Source organism: Mandrillus leucophaeus, unplaced genomic scaffold (assembly GCF_000951045.1).
Source record: "Mandrillus leucophaeus isolate KB7577 unplaced genomic scaffold, Mleu.le_1.0 Scaffold72, whole genome shotgun sequence".
NCBI classification, from domain to species: domain Eukaryota; kingdom Metazoa; phylum Chordata; class Mammalia; order Primates; family Cercopithecidae; genus Mandrillus; species Mandrillus leucophaeus.
The window spans coordinates 1,624,449-1,649,038 of NW_012107808.1; the positions used below are offsets into that span (position 1 = coordinate 1,624,449).

General features: G+C 43.6%; 1 long non-coding RNA gene across 1 annotated transcript; it reads right to left on the bottom strand.

The window, feature by feature from the left end:
• Nucleotides 1–395: 395 nt before the first annotated feature.
• Nucleotides 396–24,590, bottom strand: LOC105528509. The gene is made up of 3 exons (XR_001004364.1): nucleotides 24,490–24,590; nucleotides 24,223–24,356; nucleotides 396–675 (listed from the first exon to the last, which is right to left on the bottom strand). It is a non-coding gene; the product is annotated as an uncharacterized LOC105528509 (long non-coding RNA).

Below are 24,590 nucleotides of genomic sequence, written 5' to 3' on the forward strand. Positions count from 1 at the left end.
AAGACTGAAGCAGGCTTTCCCCAGCCTATCACATATCTCTAGACTCTATTTGCTTTATATATTTGTTGACAAATTGTGCAGTTAATATTGAGCACATCTTTTATATCTAATGTCTTGCACATGCAGACAATAAGGGCCTCCACACACCACAGTCCACACATTCTGTTTCCCACTTTACCTTTGAGCTATGATCTTAGTAAACAGGGATTTACCAAATATATTGCTGCTATATAACATGGATCTCTAGCTCTCCAGAATGCTGCATCTATTTTTTTTCTCACCTCTCAAACTCCCCAGTGTCACGTATTTTTTACACAAAAACTAATAGCAATTTCTGTATTAGTCAAGATAAACAATGCTAGCAGCTTCAACAAAAAACTTTTAAATCTCAATGATTTAGTCTAATCAAAGTTTATCAATCCCATTTTCTTTTCCGACGTACACTGGAATACAACATTTTTCAGGATCCTTTGTAGTTATGTTAGGGCTCTGTGACCTGGATTTCAGACCTAAGAATGTAAGCAGAAATGCTGTGTGCCAACTCCAGGCAGGCCTGACCACATAAACCCCTGTGCGTCCTGCTTGTGCTCTGCACCTGTATGGTCACTGCAAAGGAGGCAGAAAGTGGAGGATGAAGGTGTCAGACCAGAGAAGAATGGTGCTCTGGGTCATCCCCTGGAGGAGAAACAACAAGAAGAGCCAGTCAGCTCACAGCAGATGAGGGTGGAAAGGAAAATAAATGACTCTTGTTTATACCACTCAAATAATTCTCACAGAAACTATCCTGCAAGTACATGTGTATTCAAAATATATACATACGGGGGGAAATGGAGGCAGTGAATGAGGACAATTGATTTTGTGAGGATATTTGGTATAAATGAGGGAGATAAATGGAACAATAAAGGGAGAAGAAAAGAGAGAGGGTGTGTGTGTGTGTGTGTGTGTGTGTGTGTGTGTGTGTGTGTGTTGAAAAGATGTATATTTGCATCCTCATGGGAAAGAGCAGGCACAGAAGGAAAAGTGATGGTGAGGTCAGAGAGCAACCAATCAGCCAATGGCAGGAGCAATGTTCTTTGGTAGGAAGAGGACATGGAATGTAATACATGCCACTCAGGAACAGCACTTGCTGTGAGCACAGACAATTCATCTCCACGGCAGGAGAGGAAGCAGTGCATAAGGACGCAGGTTCAGGCTGGTGAGTAGATGGGTTGGTGGTAATTTGCAGAGGTTTGCCTCTGAAAACTTCAATTTTCTCAGCAAGATCACCAGTGGAGATTGCAGATGGGAGAGGGGGTGTCAGAGATTTGAGGAAAGAGATGAAGGTGAGTAATAAAACTGCTGCATAGGAGCATGGGACAGAGAATGCTCTAGAAGATTACCAAATGCTTGCTGGACAGAGAATGCACTAGAAGATTATCAAATGTTTGCTGGACAGAGAATGCACTAGAAGATTATCAAATGTTTGCTGCATTGCTGTAAGCGTCCACTTGAAATTAATGATCATGAATTACAGCAAGACCAGAATGTTTTTCTCCAGCAGAGTCCAGATTCTAGCTGGTTAAAATGACAGGCTATGGAATTTCAGTTGTGTGAATAGAGCCATGATGATGTATGGGAGAGGGACGGTGGGAAAAAAATAATAGACTTAGTAGATTGCAGGATTCTGTGAGGTTAAATGATTGTTGGAGTCAAGGGTACTAAGAGAAAGAAGCCCAAAAGGTGGCAAAGGACAGAGAGAAAGAGGCTTAAAATGGGAGATCATGGAGAAGTTGCCGTTATCACTGATAGTGATGGAATCGTACATATGATTGTGGGAATCAATATTTACATGGATGAGAAAAAGAAGAGGAGGCCAAGGGATTTGAAGGCCCCAGGGTTAAAAGGATCTAAATGGATGCTGAGACCACTCGCCCTGGCAATGTTTCACCTATTAATAGTAAGTCAGGAGCGAAAAACTTCAAACAGTGTGAGAGTGACCTAGTAGTCAGCAAATGACTTCAAGAAGGAAAAGTGTTGGGTGGTACAAACTGGGACCATGGATGCAGAACTGGTGGGAGAGTTAGAATACTGGAAGGAAAAGAAAAAAAGGTTGGGAGTCTCCCAGAAGAGACAAGGACACCTCCCTCACCACATGTGAGCCCATTTTGGGAGGGAGACAGTGTCCTTCTGGGAGAGCCAAGTTTCAGGGAATCAAAGGTAAAGGGAACCATCAGGAAAGAGAGATGCTAGAGGTGTTTTGTATTGACGACCGATCATATGAAGAGATCACAGGGAAAGAGTTACAGGAATTGGAAAAGATTTGATGAAAAACAGAAAGTTGTATTACAGATATTTGTGGGGGTCAGAGTCTGGGGCTGAGAGCTGACCTGAGGCACTTGGGGTGGCTGATCCAATGATTCAAGCAGGGCAAAAGGAGTGTTGGAAGGGGTGAGGGGTAGCAGATGCTGTGGAAATAAAGGGTTGAAAGTTTATCAGGAAGCTCTCAGAGTTCCAGGCTCCCACCAGCATTCTGCCACAAACCCCAAAGCAGGCAGAAAATCCTCTTATTGAAGCATGCTAAACTCTCATTTAATGCCTTAAATGAATGAGTGAATGAATCAATCAATCAATGAGCCCAAGATTTTCATTCTAATGAAAAGGACAACCTAGGCTGTGAAGGGGTGGAGTCCCTTGTTCCAGGACACAAGGTAGGAGAAGACATAACCCTTGGGTTGAATGGTAACACTCAAACTAACCAGCTCTGTCACCTTAAGTGATTTCCTCATCCAGGAGCCTCAGTTTTCTAATTTGCAATTTTTAAAAATTTTAACAAGTAGATATTAAAGGCACCCGCTTCATCAGTTGTTGAAGAAAATAGGTTAATGAAGTCTTAAAACTGTGCCTAGCATTTAGTAAACACTCTTCATGTGTTAGCCATGATTATTAACTGTGAGTCCTGCTCAATGTCTTCATATCTAAACCTTTTAACCCACATGTCCCCAAGTCTTCCAGCATTCTGAGCTCAACCTTTCCTACTAGATCCACTTTAAATGGCCTAAGTCCCCATTCCACATACACCAGAAAACCCAATCTCTTCCAGATTTCCAAGGGCTTGCTTTCTCCTCCCCACCCTGGCTCCAGGTTCCTGCTTCTTACAACTCCCAGGATTTGCTAGTTTTCTCACTCCCTAAGGCTGCTGGCCTTCCATCACCTCAGCCCCTTTGGTGTACAACTCAAACTCTCTCTTTTATTCCTCAGAACAACCCTGATACCAGGCTTTCCTGGAAACCAGACACTTACTGAATATTGATAGTGAACCATGGCACCACGTGGATAGCACACACACAATTCATTCACCTATTTTCTTCATTGACCCTGACTTTCTTCCACCATCCTTGCCAAGAATTACAGTTTCTAGTTTTAAATTGATGGGCTTCCTTTCATTACCAAGACTTTTTTTTCCCCTCTTCTTTTATTTCACTATTTCCTTTGCACTACTCTGCATTCTCTACACGCATACACACACACACACACACGTGTAATTTCCACCTTCCCTATGCAATGCATGAGGAAGACTCCAAATCCCCGCAAATTCCTGTTACTTAATTATGCACATCAATTTCCACTCTCAACTCCAACCCTATTCCAGATTCTAGCCCTAACTTTGTGGTCTACTCTTCTAAATAGGAAGGCTTGACTGACTCTTTTTAAATTACTTTGTTTTGCTTTTTGCACATTCCAGATGAAGTCCCTAAACACGGCTCCCTTCCCAACAAGAATTTATTTACGTGTTAGATGCTTTATAAAGCACTATCCAGAATATCCTCCTCTGAAGTGAGTAAGAAATTGTATCAAAGGCCTGAGGGACAGGACCCCTGATGGGAGTAGAACATAGTCGCACAAGTGCCAAGACACCGGCGCTCATCTTCAAGGGTTCCATGCTGGATTACAGTAGAAGCTCTTGGAAGGAAAGAGGCCCAAACAACATGACACACAAAAGTTTTAATAAAGGTCAGCAGCAGGCCGTCGGCCAGCCCCCATGCCTGATGTTAGTTTACCCCACAGTGAAGGGACACAGGCAGATTGAAGCCACACAGGCCTTCCTGTGACCTGCAAAACATGAACGGGAAGTGCACATTTGTAGAAAGAAATACAGCCACTTTGCTCACTGCATTACTTAGTTCTGGAAGTTCGTGTTTTACTCCATCTAAGAGAAAGAGGGAAATTAGAAAGAAGGAAAACGAGAAATGTGTTTTTTTTTTTTAAGAAAGAGAAAAGGGAAAAAGTGAGTCTATAATTGGAAACAAGATCTACTGCTCCCCTGCTCTGTCTCTTTAAGGGTGAATTTCAGACTCTGCTTTGCTTCAGGTGACAGCACAGGAAGTATCAGTGAGCTTGGCTCCTTTTTAAGTCTTAGAGAAAACACCCAATCCTGATTGTGAAAATTCAAGCAGAATTTCATTTACTCTTCGCCATGAATGATTCCATTTAAAGCAGGAAATAAACTCTGATATCAAAATGTAAATCAAACCTCAGTGCATGAAGTCAGTCTTCATTTTCCTCTCTTTTATCAAACTACCACTCCTTTTATTGGAAATATACAGTTGGCTACATCTACCTGCTTTCAAACACAATCTCCATCTTCATTCAGGCTACTATTAAGTTATACTGCTCTAAGTACTGCGAACTGAGTGGCTTATGAACCACAAAAATTCATTTCTTACAGTTTCAAGGCTGGAAGTCCCAGATCAGGTGCCAGCATGGTCAGGTTCAGGCAAGGGTCCTTTTCCAGACTGTAGGCTTCTGACGTCTTGCTGTGTCCCCACATGATGAAAAGAGAGGTGCTTGCTGTCTGGCCTTTTCCTATAAGGGCACTAATCCCATTCATGAGGGCTCCACCCTCATAACCTAATCACTTCCCAGAGGCTCCACCTCCAAATACTATCACATTGGGGAATCAATTTCAAAATATGAATTTTAGGGGGTAACAGTTCATAACAGACTCTGTCCTTGACATGAGATCACATAGCCATGGCAAACGTTCCCCCAACCACCACACTTCCTGCACCCACTGAAAATGCAGTGTTATACAGCAACACTCCCTCTTGGTTGAACTTCACCTTTCTGAAGTCAACTACATCTTTTCATTCTAGCTTATAATGGACCAAAAGTAAAGGGGGAGAAGAAAAAGAAAAGAAAGCTCTTATATGACTACCCTGAGTTTTGTTACCTAGACATGTCTTCAAAGACATGACTTTTTTTCCTGAATGTTCTAAAAATGGATGCTATGTATCTGCTAAAAATATGATAATGAACAAGTATGCTTTGAATCACATAATAGCAAATGTCATTTTCCTGTAAGACAGAGTATCAGTCATGAGCACTAATGCCCAGAGAGAGAGTTAAGCTGCTGACCCTAAAGGGAGAGCCAGCCGCACAGCTGTGCATGGGAGCGACCAGAGCAAGTGGCTGAGACAGAGCAGTGTAAGAGAGCTGCTGCTGAATAAAGCGGTATTTCACCTACCTATGCCCCGCCCCAAGTGTTCTTTCAGCTATCTGCCATTCAGCCACCCACTCCCTTTGGACCTCAGCCTGGGCTGGAGCCTGACCCTGAATCTAACACCAAGCCTTATCTTTTCTTCGTGAAACACCCTGAGACAGAATCCTTGTCTCAAGTCACACTGTAGCAAAAAAATGGGTCCTTTTCTGCCCTCAAAGAAGGGAGTGCCTGTTCCGCATCTCTTTACTCATTTAGCAAACACTGATGACGATTTAGATACTGAAGTTGGAAGAGTGAATGTGTTTCTAGGTGCTGTCAGCCTCACTGGTTACAGAATATGCTTGGCTTCGTGGTTCCCCCAAGGCTCCGGGTCTCACACTGAACTGAACTTTGTCAACAGCTCAGTGAAACAGAATGCAGATCATGGCTGTGCTCATTTCAGCATGCTGGTTCCCCCTCCCATGGGCTCCAGCGGGACTGAGTCAGGTGTCCTTCCTTTTTTGCATTATCCACCAAATATGTGTCTTCATCTTGCCACTCAGAGTGTGACACAGGAACCAACAACATCACATCATCTAAAAGTTTTTTAAAAATGTAAATTCTCAGGCCTCTCTGAGTCAGAATCTGCACTTAGAAGATCCCCAGGCAATTCAAAGGGACAGTAAAGTCACAAAAGTGCAGGTTCTCCAACGCGGCTTCACAATGGCCTCATCTGGAGAACCATAAAAAATGCGCCAGGGTCCCACTTCAGAGACTGATTTATTCTGTAAAGGATGCAGCTGGGACACTGGAATGTTTTAAAGCTCCCCAGATCATTCTACTGTGTAGCTAAGTTTCAGATCGCCTGCAGTAGACAGGACTCACCTGTGTGGAGAAGTGCCCGGTGTTATTTCAGAATAGGCAGAGGTGCGAGTGAGAATAAGGGAGGGTGGGGGCGGAGGACCTGGGAAAGAAGGCGTTGTCAAGACAAGGTCTGAGATGGCCTCTAATTAACCTCCAATTAGCCTCTCATGTAAGCCCTCACTTTACAAGAAGCCAAAGTAAAGAAAAGGTTGATTACTTGCCACAGTCATAAAGCAGGTGAGAATCAAAATAGAAAGCTGTCCAGGTGGGGGGATTGGAGAATGCCAGAAGCAAGAACTCTCGGCCTCCTAAATGACTGATGTCTCTGCTATTCTTCTCCCCACCCCCTTTCTGTGGGGCTAGCAATGTCCACAGGTGCTTCCAACACTCTGTAAAACTCTACTAATTCCCTTTGTGCAAACCCTAGAGGCTTTCATAGTTGCTACAACTCACCTGTACATTTGGCTCTGAGCTTCCTGATGATCTATCCAAAAACCAAGATATAGTCGGTCTTGTTACCACAAAGTAAAAAGTGTCCCAGCTCCTCAGAGGAAGCGAAGTCTTTCCTGGCCCTTGCTCCAAGCTTCATCTAGAAGGAACCTGGAGCAATGACCTAATGCACACTACCTCAAAGGCATCCCACACAGTAATAGTCTTCATAAAGCCATTATGTATAATATCCCTGGATGTAAGCCAAGGAAATAACATTAAAATGCATGAAAATTCTGCTGGGGACTAAGAACATATGGTCCAAGTGCACAGCTTGATGCAGGAATAAAAATTAGCACAACTAGAGGAAGGGATAAACAGCGTGCCCTTCAAACAAGTCCTCATAAATATCACTTCCATTATCCAGGCTTTTGATAAACCAGTCAAGGATTAAGGTTTAATTCACTGCCTCAAATGCCATTGCTTTATGTCATGGATTGAAGGAAAAGCCCAAACAAGAAAATAGTAGGGTTTCCATTCATTTGTGAAAAGTCATAACTCTATCCAAGACATTTAGGAGAATAAAGGATCATCTGTTTTGTGCAAAATGGGGTCAAATGTCTATCCAAAAGGAAAATCCAAGAGTTTTCTCAAAAGAGTTTGTCTCTATTACAACACATAATATACAAACAATTGATCAAGTCTTGAAATTCTTTTTTTTTTTTTTTTTTTTTTAAAGACAGTCTCACTCACCCAGGCTGGAGTGCAGTGGTGACATCTTGGTTCACTGCAACCTCTGCCTCCCAGGTTTGAGCGGTTCTCTCACCTCAGCCTCCCAAGTAGCTGGGATTACAGGCATACACCACCACACCCAGCCAAGTCTTGAAATTCCATACACCATGCATGGTATATAGAATGTACCTAGACGTCTCCATGGTCCCTGTTTCTAAATGTCATGAGAGTCCTGGGGCAACACTTGGTCAGAGGGCTGGGCACAAGGGAAATTCCTTATGAAATGAGAACATCAAATAAATCTTGAGAGATGAAGCAGCTGTCAATAAGTCAAAATGTGCAGGGACAATCTGAACTGGAGAGTAGCCTGAGCTTTAGAGGTGGGCATTGCTGAATTGTTGGAAGGAGAGGGAGAAATGGACAGGCAGCCTGCCTGGGTGAGGGGAATGACTTGTATGGGGGAGTTGTGGAACATGCAGGTCAATTCTCTTTACTCCAATAACACTCATCCCTCATTCAAGAGCTCAACTTATAGAAGGGCCCATCATTCAGTGGTTCAAGCTATAAAACAGCATCATCTTCAACTCCTTCTCTTCATCATTCACATCTATTGGCACCATGTCAGTTCTACCAATGGAATATCTTTCAAATCTATTTCTTCCAGCCACCTCTACTTCTCTTAGCTCAGATCTTGTCATCTAGGCTGCATGCCATAAATCATGACCACCAAAATCTGCCTTTAGAAAGTGTGATGGTTAATACTGGGTGTCAACTTGATTGGATTGACAGATACAAAGTATTGATCCCGGGTGTGTCTGTGAGGATGTTGCCAAAAGAGATTAACATTTGAGTCAGTGGGCTGGGGAAGGCAGATCCATCCTTAATCTGGTGGGCACCATCTAATCAGCTGCCAGAGAATATAAGACAGGCAGAAAAATGTGAAAAGGAGAGACTGGCCTAGCCTCCCAGCCTATGTCTTTCTCCCGTTCTGGATGCTTCCTGCCCTCAAGTTCTTCAGTTTTGGGACTCAGACTGGCTCTCCTTGTTCCTCAGCTTGCAGACAGCCTATTGCGGGACCTTGTGATCATGTAAGTTAATACTTAATAAACTCCCATATATACATATATATGGGAATATATATATATGGAAATATATATATGTCCTATTAGCTCTGTCTCTCTAAAGAACCCTGCCTAACATAGCAGGGTATATGAGCAACTCATACATTCCAGAAATACTTACTGAGCAACTACCAGGCATCAAGTATTGTACTAGGAATTGAGAATACATTGTTTAAAAAACACTAGTGTACAATGTGATAAGTGCTGTCAAGGACAAGAAATGGACACTGCAAAATAGACTGGTAGGACAGAAGGGTGGTGTCAGGCAGTCCTTTCTGAGCAGTAACGTAAGTTCTGAGGCCTGAGATCCACACAAGAGCATGAGAAGACCATGCATGACAGAGAAAATAACATGTGTGACTATCCTAAGGTGGGGAAGGACTGTCAGAGTGAAGAGTGAGGGAGGACAAGGGGCATTTGGTGGTGGGAGGAGGCTGGGGTGATGGAATGACCCAAAGCAGTCAGTAAGGCAAGACCTTGCAGACTACAGGAAGGGGTTTGAAAGTTATTTACCTAGAAGCCACTAAGTTACTTTAATAAAAGTGGCATGGTGACCTGATCAGAATTGCAGTTTCGAAGATACCACTGTCTGCTATGCAAGCAGACAAAACCAGGAGAGCTGTAAATGGAAGCAAGAAAATTCACTGGGGGATGATTGCAGCTAAGCAAGAGATGATGATGTTTCAACTATGAAGGAGGAGCAGCGCCTGGGAGAGGTGGATAAATAGGGGTAGACTTGGGAGCGAGATGGACAGGACCTAGGGATGAGTTGGATGAAACAAGATGAGAAAACATGAATCAAAATGATCCCCAGCTTTCTGGGGAGCAATTGAATGATAATGCCCATGGAGGAAGGTTGTGGGCAGAGGAGACAAGCCAACATGGCGACGCCAATAAGACACAGGGGAAGCATCCTCTGCTGAAGCAGTGTTGGTGTTGCCTCTTAATTAGTTCATGACAATGTCCAGTGTCTAAGTTCCTGCACCATCTCATCCCAGCCTCGCCTCTTAGCACCGCCCACTCCTGCCTCAAACCTACTGTTTACACTCCAGGGATACGCTGGACCACATAGCCCTCCTGTGCCCTTGGACAAACCTTTCCTATTCTCGAACTACCCTCTCTCTTCTTGGGCATCTGGTAAAATCTACTCATCCTTCAGCACCCAAGTCAAGTGTCACCCACTGTGATGTCTTCCAGGCTGTCCCCAACTGGAATAGTGCCCCTCCTCTGCCTCTACAGCACCGCACAGCGAGTTCCATTATAAGATGGCCACTTTGTGCTAGGATTACTTGATTATCTATGAACTCCTCAAAGCTGCAACCATCTGTGATTACATATGATCCATTTCATGCCCTGCACAGTGCCTCATGGTTTTGGGTATCAAAAAATATGTTGTTGAAGTAAATTGAATATGAAAAGAGCATAGAAACATTACAATGCAGTCTCCTCCCATCCACTTTTTCTTCCTAAACTCTGGGCCTTTGCTGAACCTGGGCCTGCCCCTGACTCGTTCTTCTCTACCCTTCATGTCGATCTGATGAAGATCCAACTCCTCCTTCTGAACTAACAAGACCAGTTCCTTCTCTCTGTCATATATGCAGCATGACTGGCAATTCAGAACGCATTTAGGTGCTTCCAAAGTAACTGCGACTTCACTCATGTCACATGTAACAGTCTGTGGTTAGCTCTTCCAGCGGGAAGGTCTAGATTTAATGTGTTGTGTGTTTCTGAAAGTCAGTGCCCTTTATAACTGATAATGAGGTGCGCGACCTCCATTTCCCCATGTGTAAATCGGGGTCATGCTTGGTGATCCCTACGGGCTTCCCAACTCTAGCTCTTATGACTCCTTGATGACTAATGAAATTGAAGAAGATGAGGTGACATCCCTGCATGCTCACTAGAGTGAAAACTGGGCACTGCTCATGGCCTTAGGGCATTAGTCATATCATAAGCAGTATTTATGCATATTTTTAAATCCCTGGATAATACATGCTGGGAGGAAAAATATATATTTATTGAATGCCAGAAGCTATTCTAAGCATTTGAAAGAGAAGCTTGGGGGAAAACTTTCCCCAAAATGCAGCATGCTTTGTATGCCTTGGGTCTGGATCTGGAGAGTGCACCACGAGAACTACCATCTGCATCTTGTGGGGATGTCCGATCCCGGGGGAGGCCGGGGGAGCCTGAGTCCTGCATTTCACGTTTATTTGTGCTGCTTTGGTGATTTCACTGCACAAATGACTCAGACTCAAATAGCACTAGGAGTTGGGGAATTTTTTTGTAATTAGAGGAAGAGGATTCCAAAATAGAATCATAGCTGAAGATGGAAGAGGTAATTATCCTTTTTGAAATCATCTGTGAATCCAGGCAAGAGGAACACTTTTTTGACTTTTTGAAAGTCTCTTTATTGGAAAAATAACAAGCATCCCCAAATAGAAAGATTGATCTAGGCTGTAAGAGGCCAGATGAAGGCACCAGGTCCCTAATTGGGAAAAAATAATGGTTCTGAAGTGGCAGCAGCAAGACCTGGCGAGCAATTAGATGTGGGTAGTGTGGGAAATGGAAGACTTAGAATGACTCCTATGTTTCTGTCTCATTTCCTGAGATAGGGAATGAGGAGAAAGAATTTAAAAAGAAGATGATGAGTCCCTTTCCGGCATTTAAGGGCTCTGTGGAAAATGACAGGGAAGGTGCCCTGTAGGCAGTTGGCTATGTGAACAAAGACAATGCTGGATCTCTGAACGCACCAGGCCTGGGTGTGGGGTAGAAGTTGAAGCCCTGGGGGTGGACAGAAGTGAGCTGGGCTCATTCACATCCTAGATCACTGGCAGCATCCACACTGCAAGAGCACAGTGCACCACGCTCCTCCGGACAGGTAATGGTCAGGCATTCCATCGGAGGAGGACACTTCATGGAATGCAAGAAAACTGACCAAAACTAGGAAAACGTCTAACATTCCTCTTCCCAATTCCATTGGGATGTCATTGAAGAAGCATATCTCCTCTCAGAAGCTCAGTTTCCCCATCTGTGAGAGGAGACAAAGAGCCCTTCGAGCCAGAACATTCAAGGACTGAAGGGCTCATAGCGTGTGTGATTGGGAGTATGGGAAAACGTACTAGGAAAAACATGGTTCACCCTCAGAGATGACAGCTATGTTGTTCGCATTCATTCCTTTAACGTGCATTTATTAAGCGCCTACTCTGGGATAGGCCACAGGGCAGATGAGACTGGGAATACTGAATCAAGGGGCAAGAGACCAGGACACCCACTCAACATCAACCACATGCTCTGAGGTGTAAGCCAGTTACCAAGAGAGTGTCTCAGAGAGAAGCTGACGCTGGCCTGAGATTTCGTTTATCTTTAAAAAAAAAAAAAAAAATCACAGAATGACAGTTTATAATTACATCCATGTATGGGGTACACAGCACTGTCAGGATTCATGAAATAAATATGGAATAATTAAATCAAGCTAGTTAACATATCCATTACCCCCAAATACTTACCATTTTTTGTGGTGAAAACATTTGAAATTTACTCTCTTAGCAATCTGGGCTTCTAGGATTGTGGATATCAGCTTCAAAAAGTGAATAAGTGCTCACTGTGTGAAGCTGTGTAGACAGAGGTCTTAGGTTGGGAGCATAGAGTTGATACGACACAAATGTGGATCATGTTTGGAGTGCATTGAATACTCCTATGTAATTGCATTGTAAGATGTAGCGGTGACTGGTAGTAAGTGAGCCTGAAAATGCAGGTGACAATCAGGCTGTGGAAGGCTTCGGATGCCATACCAACCCCGGTCAGACATTACTTAATTTCCTAATTCCAGCCACTGGCTGGGAGGATACTATTGTCTTCTTATAAACAACATCTTCTCTAGGGCACCGCTTTACCCTATATCTAGTTGATTCTTATTTGTTTTAGGCCATAGTTCCCATTGATAGATGCACATAATAAACTCCTAGGAACTCAAGGAAAAACAATAGTAGTAATGATAGCTTGGTTCCATCCCAGAACAATTATATTCAAATATTTTTTCTAGATCCTAGGCATCAGTGTTCTTTTTAAAACCTCTCCAGGTAAATATGAGGTGCAGCCAGGGATGAGAAGTAATGCTTTATATTCACTTTCACCTGTCTATGGTGGAAATGCCCACCAACTAGTCCCCAGCTGTGAGGTTATCTCTGGAAGATTCTTAATGGTCACAGAGCCAAAGCAATTGTACTATTCAAGAAGCACATCTGAAAAACATTAGGAGAAACCTAAAACATTTGGCCAGGCATGGTGGCTCACATGTGTAATCCCAGCACTTTGGGAAGCCAAGACCAGTGGACCATTTGATCGAGACCAGCCTGGCCAACATGGTGAAACCTTCTCTCTGCTAAAAAAAAAATATATATATATACAAAAATTAGCCAGGCATGATGGCACACGTGCCTATAGTCCCAGCTACTGGAGAGGCTGAAGTAGGAGAATTGCATGAACCCAGGAGACAGAGGTTGCAGTGAGCCGAGATGGCACCACTCCACTCCAGCCTAGGTGACAGAGTGAGATTCCACCTCAAAAAAAAAGAAACCTAAAACATATGACTTTAGTAGATTCCTCCTCAGCAATCCTAGCGTTTGATTTAAGTTCACACTCCCCTTAGCTTTTGTTCACACAAAGCAAATCCAAGCAGCAATCTACAAAGCTGAGCCCTTCCTGCCCTTCTGTCTGGATAGATGCCCTGGATCACTCACCTGTATCCTGTGCCCATCCCAAAAGCTCACATGAACAATCCCCTACTGAGGAAAGGCCAGCTGGGACCTTGGCCTCTACCTACCATGCAATGATCTACCATTGAAATGTTTTAGAGTATAGAATTTTTCTGACACTTTTCCTTTTGACATTTATTAAGACTGCAATGAAATGATCACATACCTTGTGAAAAGCTTCAATATGTATTGGAGCTTTTGCTTTTCCTGCCTCAGATATGACCTACAGCACCTTTGAGATAGAATCTTTAAATGCTATGAATATCTCATTGCTATTGATATAGGATAGCCATATCCATGGAAGACACCACTTACATATCTAATAAACATGACCTTCCTTGTTTGGTCAAGGCCTTCAATGACCCAGAACCTAGAAGAAAAGCATGTAACCAAAAGCACCCCAGCAGAACAGAAGCACGTATCTTTGATGGGAGCACTGAGGAAGGAGTCATACGATTCTAGCCTCTGCCATATATTGACGTACCTGTGACCTTGCACAAGCCATTCCCTTTCCTGGACCTCAGTTTCCCTATTGAGTTAGATTTGATAGTCTCAAAAACCTTTTTCCAATTCTAAATTATATTTTTATCAATGAACAACTTTTGACTATGGGGAGGAGGAAAAGTACTTTACTTGGTTGCAATCACAGCTGTCACTAGCTGGTGATGTTGAGTAAGTCTCAGCCTCTTTTTTTTTTTTTTTTTTTTTTTTGGAAAATGGGGAGGTAACCATTTACTGAGCAGAGCTCAGATATAAAGCAGAGTGTTTGAAACTTCTAGGGGCTCAGTAAAGCAAAAAGTAAAACCAGCCCTCATTCATTGAGTGCCACTAGGTACTAGATGCTTTATATGCATTATTTGGTTAATCAACAACTTAAATTTCTCTGGAACTAAAGAAATGAATTGACATACTTTTTAAATTCTCATAATATAGCAATTTTACAAATGAGGAAAGGTGATTGGGAGGATTTGAATTCTTAGCAACACACAAATAAGCAAAAGTGGGCTAAGGTCTTGAACTAGAGGCGCCCCAATTCCCAAGCACTGTCTGATGGCAGACACCTTGCTAAGACTGAGTGCCAGCTCCCTGCAACATGTAACAGAGTCCCTTAGTCCCCACGTGCCTCCCCTGGCCCCACCCTCTTCCATCTGTGTTTCTCAGCAAGGTACCCTGAAAAGTAAATTAATTGAGAATTAGGAAAGCACCTTGTAAACTGTGAAGCACACACACAAAAGTGAACAGCTATTAATATTGAAATGACTTCTCACATGCTGAAAAAGAACTTACATTATCACGAAGAATCCTCGTTAAACCTTCAATACGTAAGAATCCCTTTCTTAACTCAGAGTTTCAATGAAACTCTTTTAGACCTGTGTGGTGAAGTGAGGGGGAGGGGGTGGAGGAGGGAGACAGCACAGCACCTGTGCCCCTCCGTGACCACCTCCAAGACTGGGCGCTTTGCATAGCACCTCCTGGAGGCCTCACCACCACCTGATGCGGAAGCTGTCGGTGAGGCCACCTTGCAGTTCACAAAGCACAGGCATTGTCCCGAACTGCACAACTACTAAGTGGCAAAGTTGGGTCCTAAACCAACTTGTGGTTGAAGTTTGCCATCATGTAATGGGGTCTCTAAAGCCCTCCTGAAACATCCACTGGATTCATTCAACACAGGACTCTAAAGCACTGGCTTCCTTGGTGTTGTTTTGAGAGAGCAAAATCACAGTATATTCATATGTGCAGCTATTGCATCCATTAAAATGTGACTTCAGGCTGGGCACAGTGGCTCACACCTGTAATCCCAGCACTTTGGGAGGCCCAGGCGGGCAGATCACGAGGTCAGGAGATCGAAACCATCCTGGTTAACACAGTGAAACCCCGTCTCTACTAAAAATACAAAATATTAGCCAGGTGTGGTGGCGGGCACCTGTAGTCCCAGCTGCTCAGGAGGCTGAGGCAGGAGAATGGTGTCAACCCAGAAGGTGGAGCTTGCAGTGAGCCAAGATGGTGCCACTGCACTCCAGCCTGGGGGAAACAGCGAGACTCCATCTCAAAAAAAAAAAAAAGTGATTTCAGCATTTACTTCCAGCAAAAGAACCCCAGAAATCTGTTGCTCCATTTGGTCCAGGGAAGGGTCTTCTCTGAAATCCAGGCACCTCTGAACTCCTAAGGATTTCCATCCTGGGAACCCTTTACCCAAGGAGCTTGTAAGCGACACAGCCATTTTGGGAATGGCTTAGGCACTTGGGTTCATGGCACCACAACCGCAGTAAATGGCAGTGGTTACTCTCCCCATTAGAGGAAAGGTCCAGCACTACTAAACAACCCCAAGTCCATTAAGAGGAAATGTAGGTCATCTCTGATTTCAACAGTGTGATCCTCAGTGGTAAAATCGTGAAATGAACCACTTCAAAGAAATGCATTTCCCATCCACAACCCTACCCATAACTAAAAGACAAGATGAGACCTGTCTTTGCAAAAAAATGTAAACATTTTTTGACGCTCATTCTGTTCATTGCTATTCCAGGTACTGGGAGAGTAGCGAAGAGGCATGAACTTGCTCCCTGCCCTGAAGGAGCTCCTTCTTAGTGGACTGGGTGGAGGTAGAGCACAGGCAGCACTTCCTTATGGGCAGAGCATAAAGGGTGGTTGGGAGCAGACGGAAAGTGCAAAAAAGGGTAGAGAAGTAGAAGCTAATCATGGGAAACCTTCTGATTGATAGCAAAGTCCTGGGCTTGATCCCCAAGGCATATTCAGAAGCTAAGGTAGGGCTTTCTGCCAAGACCTCCCTGAGCATGTCTTTATTCTGCATTCACTGTACTCTCATACATATATGAATGATATGTATGAGCCACGTGGCTTCTAGCTGGGTTCACGTTTCATCAGATCCTTAAAGGATTCCCCATATTAATGGGTGTATCTCACCCATGCATGAGGATCTTCATGGGGCAAAGGTGTCCAGCAAGCCCCAAGGTGTCCCAGGGCTGTAAGTACCTGCCCATCTTTCATTTAAGGGTCACCCAACCTCATCTTCTGAATGTCGGGGAGTCTTCTTCTTGCCTATACCAAGGCTTGGTCTTGGCTTGGCTGGGTTTGCAGGTGAAACTTCTCCAGTACAGCAGCTAGTCAGAGTAGAAGTCATCGAATCTGAGAATCACAGGACTGCAAGGCCAGTGGCACTGGGCTTCCCTTCATGTGCTGCTGATGGGTTCCTCCTAGAGGCTCCTCCACGAGGTCCAGCTGTACCAGGAGCTGACATTTGCTTTGTGCTTCCCATCTTGGGAGAAGGGAGTTTGTATGGAAGTAGGAACAGTCTCTCAACTCTTGACCAGCTCAAATGTTGGACAATTGTTGTTAATACTGAGTAGAAATCCATCTGCCGGCAATCTGCGTTTGTTGGCCTGAGTTTTAAGGGTCATACAGAACGTGCTGACTTCCTCTTCAACATGACATGTTTATTTATCTGAGTATCCCTAGAACTGTGAGGTCCTCAAGGGTGGAGATGTCTGATTCATGTTGGAACCTCCAGAATCGGCACAATGCCTAATCTATAACAAGTATTCAATAAATGTTGGCTAATTGATGATATGTAAATAATACATGAGATTAATAAAAGTATTCCTGATAAATTATGCTATGTGAATGTAAAAACATTTGTAAGACTTAGCATTTATGTCTGATAACATCTTATCATCCTCACCTTTCATGACTGTTTATTGGCTATACATCAAAAATTCTCAATGATAAAATTTTTTCATCTTTCAGCTAAGAACTTCCGCTATAAGTAGCCCCAATTCGGACTGAAATTTTCCATTTGAGAGGGAGAAGACAAGATATCCTCAGAGCCTGTTTTCCTTCACAACATGGGCCAGCGTCTCAAATTAGCACTTTCTCACCTGGGAAGAAAATTAGACTCTGAGGAAATGGAATAGAGGGCAAAGCCATTTGTCCAGATAAATGGAGGTGAGAGATGCCCAAAGGAGATGACCTTCCTTCATTACCTCTTTGTCACGCCTTTCCTGTGTTCCCCAGAGAACAGGTTTCTCCTTTCTCTGTGCCAACACATTATCTTTCAGCTACTCCCCTCCGCACGGCCACCTTTCCTGCCACACACTAATGATCTGCCATAAGTCAGTCTCCTACAGCAGAGGAGTGAGCTCCTTAAGTGCAGGGAACTCTGCGTGTCTGGTTTATCTTTGTGTCCTTAGCCCAGCTCAGGGCCTGGCATACTAAATAGCAAACTAGATTCTCCCTGTGCATGCATTTAGAATTAATTTATGCCCTGCCAAAAGCAGCCAACCATGGCTGTGTGTCTGCCCTTCGGAAGTGAGAATGCTTTGCCAGGTGCTCCTGAGGGAAGGTTCCTATTTCTTTGTAATATTTCTACAAATGAAGAAATTTTCATTCCCAATAAGTACATCCCCATTGACTGCCAAGGCTTGCAGTTTTGTTCTCTCCTTCTGGAAACTGCATACCCACTACTTCATTCAGAGGGCCTGGAAGACATCAGCTCGACCATTTGCACATATTAAGCAAAGCCATGCAAATCACATCATGCCACTTGGCTTCTTTGACCCTCCCACTTGGAATAACATCCAAACTCCTGACTGAGGTCTACAAGGCCCAGCACGATCTGTCCCAGTGTCCTTTCCAGCTTCATCTCCTGCCACCCTGGCCTTCTGCTCATGAAGCCCCAGGCACATTTAGCCTCTGCTGGTTCCTAGAACATGCCAAGCTTCCTCCTGCCTCAAAGGCTTGTTGCTTTGCTGGTCCCTCAGCTGGCAATCTCTCTCCCTGGCATTTCCAGTGGCCAACTCTTCTCACCTGTCAAATGGGAGATTAAATATCACCTTTCCAGAAAGGCCTTGCCCCATGCCACCCCATTCTTTCTAAAGTAGAATCTGCCTTGTTGTTCTCTAGAGCAAGGTCTAGAGCATTGTCATTTCTTTTGCAGTGCCAATTTCAATAGGAATTGCTGTGTATAGTCATTCACTCATTACTTGTTGTCCTTTGATGATGTGAACCATGTCTGTCTGACATTCTATCACCTCCAACACCATATATCATAACAGAATAATGCAAGAAAGTAATTTCTGAGTGCTTGCCATGGGCCCGGCACTTTCCTGTGCACTTTACAGGCATTGCCTCTTGGGGGATATTTACCATCCCCACTTTACAAATGAGAAAACAGGGCATCAGTGACTTGCCTAAAGTCACACAGTAAGGGTCATACTCAGGATTTGAATCCCTATTGTCTGACTTCAGCATCAATGATAATATGATTATAACCCAATGCCATACAGTATTCAATACATATATTTCAATAAACCAATATTAAAAGCAATAATGGCAGCCCTTATAATTTCCATGATTGTACATTGCTAGAAGACTGGAATCATGTCAGGTATTCCTTTGGTATTTTCCAGCACCCATCACAATGCTGCAATGGAATAACTGAATTGAAGTTTGCAGAAAGCAGGACTGCAGTAACAATTCGACCCATGGCAGTTGTCCTGAGTATAATGATTTAAGCTTTAAACATGGATCAAATCGCATAGTGTGCAGCATATGGAGTATTTCAAGATTATTAGGCCAACTCCTCTTTTTATGGACTCTTGTTTGCTCTCAAGACCATGACCTTGCTTAGCCTGGCATACTCGGGCCTCCACGACCTGCCCTTGACCCATCTCCAACTTTTTCCCCACTTCAGCTCCCCTAGCAGCCCTGGTGTCAACAGCCTATTGACTTTGTCTTGTCAAGAAGCTTGCGCTTTAACTTTTCAGGTGGAGAAGCTACTGAGGAGTTGTATTTGGCGGTGTGGCATGATTAGATCAGGTAAATTTAGGTGGAATACTGCAGACTAGGTTGGAACTCATAGCCTGGACCACCATCAGGGGCGCACAGCACTTATAGGTATACAATAAATCATTGTGAAAGGAAGAAAACAGAGGAGGAATTGCCCTTGGAAGAAGCCAGCTGAGTGATGATGAGTAATTAGCTGAAGAACATGGTCTTTGGTTTCTGGTTACAAATACAAGAGCATCTTAAAGGCGGTAGATTAAAAATTAATAATTTGGAGGATGTTCTTCAGGTTGTACAATTTCTCTGTTACCTACTCAGCACGTCACCAGGCAAAACCAGAGGAAAACAAGACAGAGCTCCCAATGTCAAGGAATTCACAGGACAGAGCTGACCTAAGAAAACCCGTGGCCCAGTTAGGAGGAAAAGGAGAAGGTAAGGGAAACACAGCCCTGCCCTGGTGACCAAGAGCCCTGAGTTCCAGTCATGCCTGGGACTCCTTCATAAGCTGCCTGGGGTTTACCAGTGGAAAGCCACAAAGCCAACTGAACCTGAACCTCAGACTCCAAACCTGTGCTCTTCACGACAGGAACAAATCAGCCTCCCTGAGCCTCCCCCATCACCCTCCTCACAGGACTGTGCGAGAGCCAGAAAAATCTCTAAAGAGCTATGCATCTGAAGCAGTTATCATGCACATAAGTATTTCTGTGCAAACCTCGAGGCTTAGAAATGAACTACCTGCAGCTCCCGGAGCAGAACCCTTTGGCAACTTCACATTTTACTTCTCATGTGTTCTCATTATTTAAATCAACCCTTTGAGAGGCTCATGCCGCAAATGGGCTGTATTTAGTGTGCCCAGAGACTCTAGTGTCATCCCCCACCCTCCTTTTCCCTTTTCCTCTCTGTTGCTCTCCCTGTTTGTGCAAACCACCTAAAATGATTTCTATGCTTTACCAGAAATAGAATGTTAAACACTATTTTATTCATTACCAGTAATAGCCTGTTTTTTGGTTTTGGTGTGTGTGTGTGTGTGTTTTGTGTTGTTTTGTTTTGTTTTTCTGTCTCACTATGAAACCAACATGCATTCAAAAACAGTGTCATGGGCGTTTGTTTTCTCTCACATAAAATAATTCCTAAGGCTTCCTCTGGCTCTGACACTGTGTGCTTTTTCCTATTCTAAACATGCCTATGGAGTTCATTACCCCTACCATGGTTTGCCCTGTTTTAAGAGTCCTGCTCTGAACAGAGAGCAGCATTCTCAATGACTGTGTTCAATTCTTTCACTGTTTTTCGGTTTGCACGTACACTAAGGGAAGTGAGGAAGCGGGTTATAGTATGGTTCCTGCCCTTGAGATACAGGGATAATGAGATCTCTCACAGACCCTCAGATGTTCGTATCATTTCACATCCCAGAACAGGCATCCTCCCTTCACTCCACGTCACAGGGATATATATATGTTCCCAGGTACCACAGCACTGTTAAGAGGTCGCTCTGATTATAGATCTTACAGAACTCATATTTCATCCACAGAATGTAGAGCTTTTATAGTTTCTAATGTCCAGGCAGAAAAAAGGATATTTAAGGACTCTGAAATAACATGGCAGGAAATTGAGATTCACTTACTGCATATAAAGTGATCGAAAAATCCCCTCTTTCACTATCTCTTTTCCTCTTGGGTCTGTGGTTCACAAACTGCAGAGCATAAATCGTGAAGCAAACCATGCTGGAATATCAATAAACCCACATCGACCCGAGGCAGGAACTCAGCTTGCAGTGTGGGGACTTTTTTTTTTTTTTAGACGTTGGTTGGCAGCCAGGTTGATGAAAGGAGAAACCAAAGAGAATAACAGCTTTGCAGCAGCAAAAAAGAGAGTTAGAATTCAGGAAATATAAGCCATGTGCCTCTCTGTAAATTCATGAGGAATGAAATCTCACTGGTGGGGTGGGGAACAGTGTAAATAATAAAAACACCAACACTACGCCAGAGAAAGGCTACAAACCCCAAGTCTGCGTAGTCTCTAAATGTCATGGGTTGAATTGTGTCCGTCCCCACCCACCCCTACCCCTAGCAACATCCATATGTTGAGGTCCTAAAGCTCGGCATGTCAGAATGTGACCACATTTGGAAACAGAGTCTTTACAGAGGTAAACAAGCAAAAGCGAGGTCATTAGGGTGGGTCCTCATCCCATCTATGGGACTGGTGTCCTTATACAGAGGTGAAATTTGGACACAGACATGCAAAGCCTGAAGCTGATGCACGCACACAAGCCCACACTGGTGTGAGCATGGCTGGGGCCCCACGGGGGGATAGACGTGGACCAGCGGCAAGAGTGATAAACTAGAAACAGCTTGAGTTGCTGGAAAACCAAGTGTGTTGTAGACAAGAGCTCGGCATGAAGCCGGACCTGCCGGCAGGCCCCAGATTGTGGAGAGCTTTCAGGTCCAGCTTAAGTGATTTATTTAAGACCACTGGCTGGTGAGTAGCAGAGATAAGAGTTAGGTCTTCTTTCTCCCAATCCAGTGCTGACTCTACTAAGTCATAATAATGGCTAACATGTATTAGTAGTGATAATAAGACATTGAGCACATTAAACCATTCCATCTTTACAAGCACCCAATAAAATAGATATTATCATTCCTAATTCCACTTTTCCAATAAAAACTCTGAGACTTAAATGGGAAGTTTAAGTATTGCTCAAAGACACACAGCTGGTAAGTAAGTATCAGTTTTCTTTCTTTTTTTTTTAGACAGAAGTTTCACTTTTTTTGCCCAGGCTGGAGTGCAATGGTGTGATCTCGGCTCACTGCAACCTCCGCCTCCTGGGTTCAAGCGATTCTCCTGCCTCAGCCTCCTGAGTAGCTGGGACTTACAGGCATGTGTCACCATGTCCAGCTAATTTTTTTGTACTATTAGTAGACACAGGGTTTCACCATGTTGACCAGGCTAGTCTTGAACTCCTGACCTCAGGTGCCACCGGCCTAGGCATCCCAAGGTGCTGGGATTACAGATGTGAGCCACTGCGCCTGGCCGAATATCAGTTTTCTTAACCATTGTCACTGTCTTATGGTTCTTCTGTGTTGTCTTCTGTGGCATGAGTATGTACAGGAGAAAAAGCTCGGCTTATATAACGCATTTGAGATGGGAAAATTCAAGTACATGTGATTGTGCAAGTTATAAGGTTATATTTATTGAAAAGAGTACCATTTTATCCATTTATTTCTCAATATGGTAAAATTTGACATGAATTTCAGGGATACTTAATATTTGTCTTCAATGGAAACAGCAAAACAGAGCCCAGAGTGACTTTTCTCTTGCTTTGCCTGTCTACATCTCATAGTGGTGTCCTGGGGAGCATTTTGGTCACATACAATTAATGTGCTGATGCATTTATCCTTGAGAATCTCAAATATATCTATCGTGAGACCATCTAGAAGAAGAGTGTCTTATGAAGAAAATGTGATTTAAGAAAAGGAAAATGAACCCTCAACCCTTATCTGGACTAATAAGCAATTATTTGTCAGAAAAGTTAGGGTTGGGCAGGAGAATTACCCCTGAATGCTACCATGAGCCCTAACTCCCTGCAGTTAGTTCTACATCAGTGTTTTGATGGAATGAGTGAAAATACTATGTTGGAATAATGACTTCCAAAGAATTGAGGAAAATTAAAGTCCACCAATCTCTGTTTTTAGCACAGTGCTGAGTGTGTGTGTGTGTGTGAGTGTGTGTGTTCCACACTTGATGCTGTGTTAGGGAGAGAACACAAGACAGGAAGCTGTTTTCTTGATGCAGAGCCAGGCTGAGAAAAGTAAATACCAGAATGTGTACGATGTCAGATGGACAGAGGCCCAACAGAGAATGGAGCAAAGGAGACTACAAGGACAGCAACCTCAAGGCTAGGGAGTTCAGCGTGCAAAGAAGATCGACCTGGCATTGGTGCTTAACATACGTTCACTAGTGCTGAGCTTGAAGTCAGGGGGATCAGAGGCTATGGTGGTCCCCTAAGAGTATGTGGATTACGTGTCGGCCAGGGCCAGTGCTGGATCTCCACAAAAGGCAGGGCTGGAGAAAGTGGCAGAAGACTTCAGAGGGAGCAGTGTCCTCATGGTTAAAGGCTCCCACATTCAAATCCACACTTGAGCTTGGGCAATTACACCACCTTATAGGCCTCAGCTTCCTCATCTGTAAGTTTATGATAAATCATAGTCTTGATTTGATGCGGATTTGTGAACAGCAAGTAAAATAATTTCTATAAAACACTTAGCACAGCCCCTGCCCTAGAGTTAATGCACGACAGATATTAGCAATGATGATTATTATTTGAAGAGCTGACATCTGAGCTGGGCCGTGAAAGACGAGTATTTTGCTAGGTGGAAAAGGGTGGGGGAGGACATTCCAAGGAGCGAGATTAACATTGGAATCGATTTTCCAGGCCAAGAAGAAAAATACCTCTTTTGTGAAAAGTTCCTTTTTAGCCTGACTGTTGGAAAAAGCAAGCCAAGAATTTCATATGGGAAATGGGATCTGAAACTCCACCTTTCATTCTGAAATCCAGGAGATATAAGTTTGCATTTTATTATCCCCAGTGGGTTGGTCTTTTTTACTTAACCTCCATTTCCACTTCCCCTCAAAGTACTTTGCTAAAGCATTTTGCTCTCACACCAAGAAACAAATAAGTTGTTTTGGAGCATATAGGGATGTTGGTAAATGAAAACACGAAAGCTTTTTAAGTTGATCAGCGCCATCGGTCATTGGTTGGTCAAACATGTATTGGGTTTTTTCTCCATGCCAGACACTATTCTCAGTTAGAGGATATAAAAGTACTTACATCATTATCCCTGCCTTTGGGGGGCTCTGACTAATGAGGAAGAAGAGGAGGTAACCAAACAATTATGATTTCAAAGGACAGAGGAAACAGCGAGGTGCCCAGCAAAGACCAGCACAGCGTGGAGGGCCAAGGGGAATGTCACATGATAGCTAAAATCAAAATTAACCTCTTAAAATTCCTCTCTGGAAAGAACGTTGGAGTTCAGCTGACTATATAAGACGGAGGCTGTTCTCCAAGCCCCACCTGGTGAATATGATGAAGTGTGCATGACTCGGCCCCATATATAAGCTCTAGAAAGCTTCTATCCCATTGATAACCACATTTGTTAGAGGAACCTTTTCCTCCCACTGGTGTTTCACACTTTCAATTTCCTCCTTCTGAAAGAAAAAGTTTAATCAGGGTTGAATTAAATTAGAAATGTTAATGCTGGGATAATTACCTCTGCTTTCAGAAGAATTATCTTTAATAACGTATTTCATTCATCAGCCCTGAACGCGGTTTTGAACCTACCCCCTCCTGATGTGGCGGAAGCAGGCTGGAGCTGGGTTTCCAGGGCAGACTGTGGCTTTCAGGCTTTATCAGGCATCAAGGGCTCGTGTCCCACATGGAAG